The sequence below is a fragment of the Palaemon carinicauda genome, chromosome 2 (genome assembly GCF_036898095.1).
Source record: "Palaemon carinicauda isolate YSFRI2023 chromosome 2, ASM3689809v2, whole genome shotgun sequence".
NCBI classification, from domain to species: domain Eukaryota; kingdom Metazoa; phylum Arthropoda; class Malacostraca; order Decapoda; family Palaemonidae; genus Palaemon; species Palaemon carinicauda.
In genome coordinates this window covers 193,795,655-193,803,379 of record NC_090726.1, presented here as the reverse complement: position 1 = coordinate 193,803,379, position 7,725 = coordinate 193,795,655, and positions in this window count along the sequence as shown.

Sequence of the window (7,725 nt, the reverse complement as noted above, 5' to 3'; positions counted from 1 at the left end):
TCCCCATACTTCCAAGAGAAAATCCATTTAAATTAAAAAAAGGTGGGTGACCCTAATTCAAAATTTATTATATTTTCATTCCCATACTTGCAGGAGAAAATCCATTGAAATTAAAGAGTTGAGTGACCCTAACTCAAAGTTTATTATATTTGCATTCCCATACGTCCTCGTACTTGCAGAAGATTATCCATAGAAAGTAAAGACGGGTACCCTAACTCAAAATTTATTACATTTTCATTCCCATACTTCCAGGAGAAAATCCGTAGAAACTAAAGAGGGGAGTGGCTCAAGCTCTAAATTTATTACATTTTCATTCCCATAAGTCCCCATACTTGCAGGAGAAAAATCCATAGAAATAAAAAAAAAAAAAGTGGGTGACCCTAACTCAAATTTTATTACATTTTCATTCCCATACGTCCTCATACTTGCGGGGGATTATCCTTAGAAAGTAAAGACGGGTACACCAACTCAAAATGTAATACATTTTCATCCCCATACTTGAAGCAGAAAATCCATTGAAATTAAAAAAGGGGAGTGACCATAGCTCAAAATTTATTATATTTTCATCCCCATACTTGCAGGAAAAAATCCATAGAAATTAAAGAGGGGTGTGGCTCAAACTCTAAATTTATTACATTTTCATCCCCATACTTGCAGGAGAAAATCCATAGAAATAAAAAAAAGGTGGGTGACCCTAACTCAAAATTTCTTACATTTTCATTCCCATACGTCCTCATACTTGCAGGAGATTATCCATAGAAAGTATAGAGGGTTACCCTAACTCAAAATGTATTACACTTTCTTCCCCATACTTGCAGGAGAAAACCCATATAATCCAAAGAGGGCAATGACCCTAACTCAAAATATACGACCAATAAATCAAGTTGAAAAGGAGAAAAAGAACGAGAGTGGCGATCTTCGTAATCAGCACCATCTGGTGACCCCTTGTCTTCGGATCCTCGTCGAAAGCCGTGTGGGAGTCGCCACTCTGAGGCTTGACTTTGGTGATCCGCGAGAACGGAGAGGTTTGGTCTCGGGAGCCTGATGGGTCGTTGATGAGAGAGTCGACGATCGCGTGGAAGATGATGACCAGGAAAGTGATTCCTATGCAGAAAAGAAGCCACACGTCCACCATCTTGAAATAGGAGGTCTTTGGCAAGGTGGACGATACCTGACGAAAGAAGCATGGATGAAATTACTGATAATTTGTAAGTTTTTTACTTTTTTCTTTTTGTCTGTTTAAGTGACCTTTCTTCAGAACTATTCTAAGATTGGGGTCACATTGATAGAAGTCATTCTTTCATAACGATAGAAATGTCAATTTCTCATAAATTTGATGTTGTGACACGAAGTAAGGCTGTTTAGAAGGAAAATTTAGTCATTATCTAAGTCTTGACTTAGATATGTGGATGAGATTTACAATAGTGAGAGAGCGGTTATAGCATTGGACTTAATGAATAACTTATGCAATAAACTCTTTTAGGCTATATTAAGAGCATTGCATTCTCGATGTACAGTTGGACACAGGAATTCCTGGCACACCATACTCTGAGGAAGCGCACCGTCTCACCGATACTGCGCGGAGAGTAAACAAACAGATAAGTGTTGGGAGAGATAGCATCAATTTGAGCGGAACTACACAGAGGAACGCTCCACTCAGTAATGGTGTGACAGGGTGCAATTCTCCATAGCGGGGTGAATCGGTAACTCCTGTGTCCAACTATACGTTCAGCGAAAATCAAATGTGATTCAGAAGTAACCTTTTTGAAAAAATGTTTACTAGAGGTATAAAAGCAAAATTAGAAGTTCAGAAGCTATGTGACAAGAGCAAACTAGAAAGTTTTTAACTCTGGATATTGTTTAAATGAATTCTAAAAAGGAATTCTAAAATCTACAAACTAGAAATTGAACCTCTTGACTTCTGTACCCAAAGATAGATGCAGGTCATTACAAAAAAAATTAGAAAATTTAAAATTAAGACATGAAAACGTTTAATATTTTTACCTGGGAAAAGAACGTTGCAATGACGAGCTGAGCCGTGAGGGCCGACATCATCCGAACGTCAAAGATTGTCGGTCTGAAGAACAGTGTGATATAACTAACGACTAAGAGAACAAGAGATGGCGTGTAGATGTTCAGGATAGCGTAGCCATAGCGACGTCTCAGCGGTATGATGATTCTGGCCTCGCTGTAGAACTTGGTGTTGTCCATTTCGATTTCCAATCGCCCCACCTTTGAGGAAGGAATTGGGATTAGGATTCTATACTTTTGCATCATCATTTGTCCTACCGTTCATGAAGAAAGCTTGTCCTACGATGTTATGACTGACTCTTTAGCAGTCCCCTGTCCTTTGCTGCATTGGTTTCTGTCTTTTGTTTATCCCATGTAATCAGCTGTCTAAACTTTCAGTGAAGTTACTAACATTTCTATAATTTAGAATTTCAAAATCGATAATATTTTGTTTTGGAGAGGTCACCTGGGCCTGACTTAAGTAGGTCTGCCAGAATTACATGGGATAAAATCAGTCTTCAAACAAGTGCTGCTGACAAAAATAGGTTGACTCCATAACAAGATTGAATAAAATTTTCAGTACATAATTTCCAGTTGGGGATCTACTTTTACCTCCATGATATTATAGATGCTAGCAGTTTGTTCTACAAATATAACTTTGAAGATTACACAGATACAGTGTGGATATCAAAACTCAAGGATTAATAGTATGACCAAACTCTCGTACCACCCACTTCCTAATTGTGGTATCCCTAGCTCTCCTCTGCTTTTACAGTACTGCACTATTAAACTTGCCAATCTTTAAGTAGTGAGTTTGCCAGCTATTAAGAAGGGAAGTGTTCTCTTATCTCAGGACAAAGTTAGCTAGGTTTTGGCAGCCTGTCCAATTTGGGAATCATCACAAAAAGAGAAAAGAGGTAAAACTATGTCAATTGTATTATATGACGTGAATTAGTTCGATAGTTATTCGGATTTACCTCATACTCTAGCAGCTTAGGGTCTTGAGAGAAGGCAACAGTTGAGTTTTCTTGCTTAAAATACAGAAAGGTTCTTGGTGCAGACGTCATGCTGAGATGCATGACACATTTTTGTACATCAAATGGGTACAAGACCAAATCAAAGCTGCAAGTATATACTGTGGTGTATTTCCTCTGGATTGAAACTGAGTTGAACTCGCCAAAGAAGACTTCCACTGAAAAGAAAAGTTACATTGTTTGATGAACTCTGAGAGCATCTTGAGAACCTAGAGTATGAGAGCAATGTTTAAAATGAAATCATCTAAAATTTGAAATTAATTGATGAAAATAAAATTTCAACTGAAATGACCTAAATAAATGAACTACCTTCTTCGGCAGCAGCCTCATCTCGTTTATCGGGGCTACGGAGACGGTTGATAAACATGATCGATTCCTTATCTGTCTCTGTATGGTAATTTCCATCAGTGTTGACGAAGTCGACCATCGGAGTCCACAAGTCCTTAAATGTAGAATATGACAAAATATTCAAGGTATTGTTCTCTTTTGCATTCAGGTAGCTAACTCTGTTCTCCTTCCAAGTCATCTTGATAGTGTATGTTATTTCGGTAGTCATTATCAAAGTTCTCACATCTAGGGCGTCTATGACCGCTTCAATGAAGATGGGAAGGCTGCTATCCTCCTCTTCGAGAGGCCTGGGTGGCAGATGCTGCTGGTAATCTTCTGGAAAAGCTATTGGGAAACAGTTAATCTCATCACTTTTATCCTTGCAGTCATACCTCAGATCACAGCGACTCGATAGCGGAATGCAAGCAGCGTTATCGCAGGTGAATTGTTGCGTGGAACACGGTGTAAGAAGCAGCATTCTCATTCCTCCAGGAGCCTGGCCACACACTTCGCTCTCAAGTTTCCAGCGACGGCGACCCATTGGGTAGTTTGGAACATATTTTTCCATCCTAGCCATGGTCACATTCGCTACTACGTCATGCCAGACCCATCCACCCCTCTCCAATCGAATGTGGTACTTGCCATAGCCCCTAAAGATGAGGTCTTCCTTGCCTGGTTTATAGGCTACAAAATATACATTTCTCAATTCTGCCTCGCACGTTCCCAGTAGGGAAAACCGCTTCTGCTCAGTGAACGTACACAGCGCACATCTGATGTTAGTTTCGCAGGCTACGTCATCTACGCCTTTCACATTTATGAGCCCACAGTTTTCATACTGGATTCCATTAGGTTCACCTCGAGACCAGAAAATCCCCTCTGCAAGTTCACCATTGTAATTGTGCTTCCATTTGCCTTCTACCTCTTTATCGTTGAGATCCGTCCAAAACTTGAAATAGCAATTAGCGTACTCACTATCTGCTGGGAACTTGGACTTCGTTATATTCATAAGAAAGTCTATCTCCTCCTGATTCCGCACGAAGGGCAGATGAGTGCCAAGGGCTTCGCAGATATACAAAGCCGTTGCTTCTCTTAGGTTTGGGAACCAGAAATACGTGGTGCCCACCTCTTGGTCACAGAGACTATTGAGTTCTATGTCATAAGATGTTATGTCTTGAAGTATCCATTGCACTTCCCAAGATATATAGTTACCGGATGGATTTGTCTGACATTTTGCAATGCTGGCTATTTCTTCCGCGGTCAGCACCTTATCCCAAACATTCACCTGCGGGAAAATTTCTAATTTAGAGGTTTAAAAAACGGTATAGGCCTATACACTGTTAAAAAACCATAATTCTAATAGGAAATTTTCCGTAAAATAATATACTATTCTCAGCCGTATTTCAGTAAAACACAGGCGACCGTGATTTTATCTTACTTTGTTAATATCTTTTACGGGTTTGTGACCGTAATATCACTCCTGTACGTCAATATATCCGTTTTTAAAACGGTAAAAATCCTGGAATAAATGTTGCCAGGCATTTACGTTTTTTTTTTCTTTTTTTAATGTACACATGGGCAGACATATGCCATTGGAGGGAGAGTTAAGGAGATGAAAATTATTTTCTCATTTATGGAATAGAGTAGACTACCCTTCTATCAATACTTTAAATATTCCGTCATAACCTATTTTAACGATGCATTGTGAAGAGTGATTGCATCTAATTATTATTATTATTATTATTATTATTATTATTATTATTATTAGTAGTAGTAGTAGTAGTAGTAGTAGTAGTAGTAGTAATATTGTTGTTATTATTATTATTGTTATTATTATTTTTATTATTATTATTTTACTTGCTAAGCTACAACTCTAGTTGGAAAAGCAGAATGCTATAAGCCCAGGGGCCCCAACAGGGAAAATATCCCAGTAAGGAAAGGAAACAAGGAAAAAAATATTTTAAGAACAGTATCAAAATTAAAATTAATAATTCCTATATAAACTATAAAACCTTTAACAAAACAAGAGACAGAGATGTAAGATAGAATAGTGTGCCCGAGTGTACCCTCAAGCAAGAGGTCAAAAGAAGGGTCAACTATTTGAATATCTGATACCTAATGAATTATCATAATTATGAGATTTTGACCCAAATTAAGAATGTTTTCGACCTAGAAATATACATCTCCATCTTTTGAAAATTAGAAAAAAATTGTAAAATATTTCTGTTTTGACTGGACACTCGGGTACACTATTCTATCTTATTTCTCTTCCTCTTGTTTTGTTAAAGTTTTTATAGTTTACATTGGATATGTTTATTCTAATGCTACTGTTTTTAAAATACTATAAGTTTTCTTGTTTCCTTTCCTCGCCGGGCTATTTTCTCTGTTGGAGCCCCTGAGCTTATAGCGTCCTGCTTTTTCAACTAGGGTTATAGCTTAGCAATCAATAATAATAATGATAATAATAATAATAATAATAATAATAATAATATGGAAAAACAATTACAGCTACTAAAGAGCGAATCATTTTACAGAACAAAAGTTTAAATTTCAATAAAAAAAAAACCTCACATAAATATTATATAAACAGCATCTAAACTTACGATTCTTTATATTAATCCTCAAATAAAAAATAATCTATTATTTCGTTCTTATGTGGTATCACATTATTTTTCCACCTACAAATTCTTATCAAAGATAGGAAATTAAATATCACAATTTACTAAAACTCTTAAACCGAAGGTTTTCAAACCAAGTGACAGAAATTATTCTCTTGCTTGAGGGTTTTTATAGTTTATATGTGAAAGATCTATTTTGATGTTATTGTTCTTGAAATATATTGTTTTAATTGTTCATTACTTCTCTTGTAGTTTATTATTTCCTTATTTTGTTTCCTCATTGGGCTATTTTTCCCTATTGGAACCCTTAGACTTATAGCATTCTGCTTTTCCAAATAGGGTTTTAGCCAAACTAATAATAATAATAATAATAATAATAATAATAATAATAATAATAGGCCTATTAATAATAATAGGCCTATTAATAATAATAATAATAATAATAATAATAATAATAATAATAATAATAAAATAATGATAATAATAATAATAATAATAATAATAATAATAATGATAATAATAATAATAATTATTATTATTATAATAATGATAATAAAAATGATAACAACAACTATAATAATAATAATAATAATAATAATAATAATAATAATAATAATAATAATAATAAAAGAACACCGTAATATAGACTTACTTGAGTCAATTCTCCGCTGAAGCTTTCAGACGCCACGTCCCCCTGCCCCAAGTTGAGATAGTCACCGTAGATTTCTCCCTTCACGTCGTATACCTGTTCGTTCGTCTGTACACCGTCGAGGTACGTGAGAATCAGGTGCTTGGTGTGATCATAGGTGAAGCATAGGTGATACCACCTGCGAGCATTAATAGTATATGGTGAAAGTTGTTAAATAAGACGTATGATTTTAAAGCATACAGACGTACTCAAACACATATCTATGCAACACACACTCACACACACATCTATATATATATATATATATATATATATATATATATATATATATATATATATATATATATATATATATATATATATATATATATATATATATATATATATATATATATATGTGTGTGTGTGTGTGTGTGTGTGTGTGTGTGTAAATAGACTTGCTATAACTTTCCTCTTGTTATAAGGGTAGTATAGTCTTTTCAGCTATGGTGGGAAGCTCTTCTAGGAGAAGGAAACTCCAAAATCAAACCATTGTTCTCTAGTCTTGGGCATTGCCATAGCCTCTGTACCATGGTCTTCCACTGTCTTGGATTAGAGTTCTCTTGCCTGAGGGTACACTCAGGCACTCTGTTCTGTATTGTTTCTCTTCCTCTTGTTTTGTTAAAGTTTTTATAGTTTATATAGGAGATATTGATTTTAATGATGTTACTCTTCTTAAACCTTTTATTTTTCCTCGTTTCCTTTCCTCACTGGGCTATTTTCCCTGTTGGAGCCCCTGGGTTTATAGCATCCTGCTTTTCCAACTAGGGTTGTAGCTTAACAAGTAAGAACGTTTCCAAACCCAATTAGCCAATCACAGTATAGCTTTAACATCGCTTTTGGCTTAGTTGACCTATAAGGAAGCAAGACCGTGATCAATTGCCAATTAGCCGTATGAAGGAGAAAAGAAGAAGATAATAGGAAACGTGCTGTTTAAGAAAGAAGGTATAGAAAAAAAGAATATATATATATATATATATATATATATATATATATATGTATATATATATATATATATATATATATATATATATATATATATATATATATA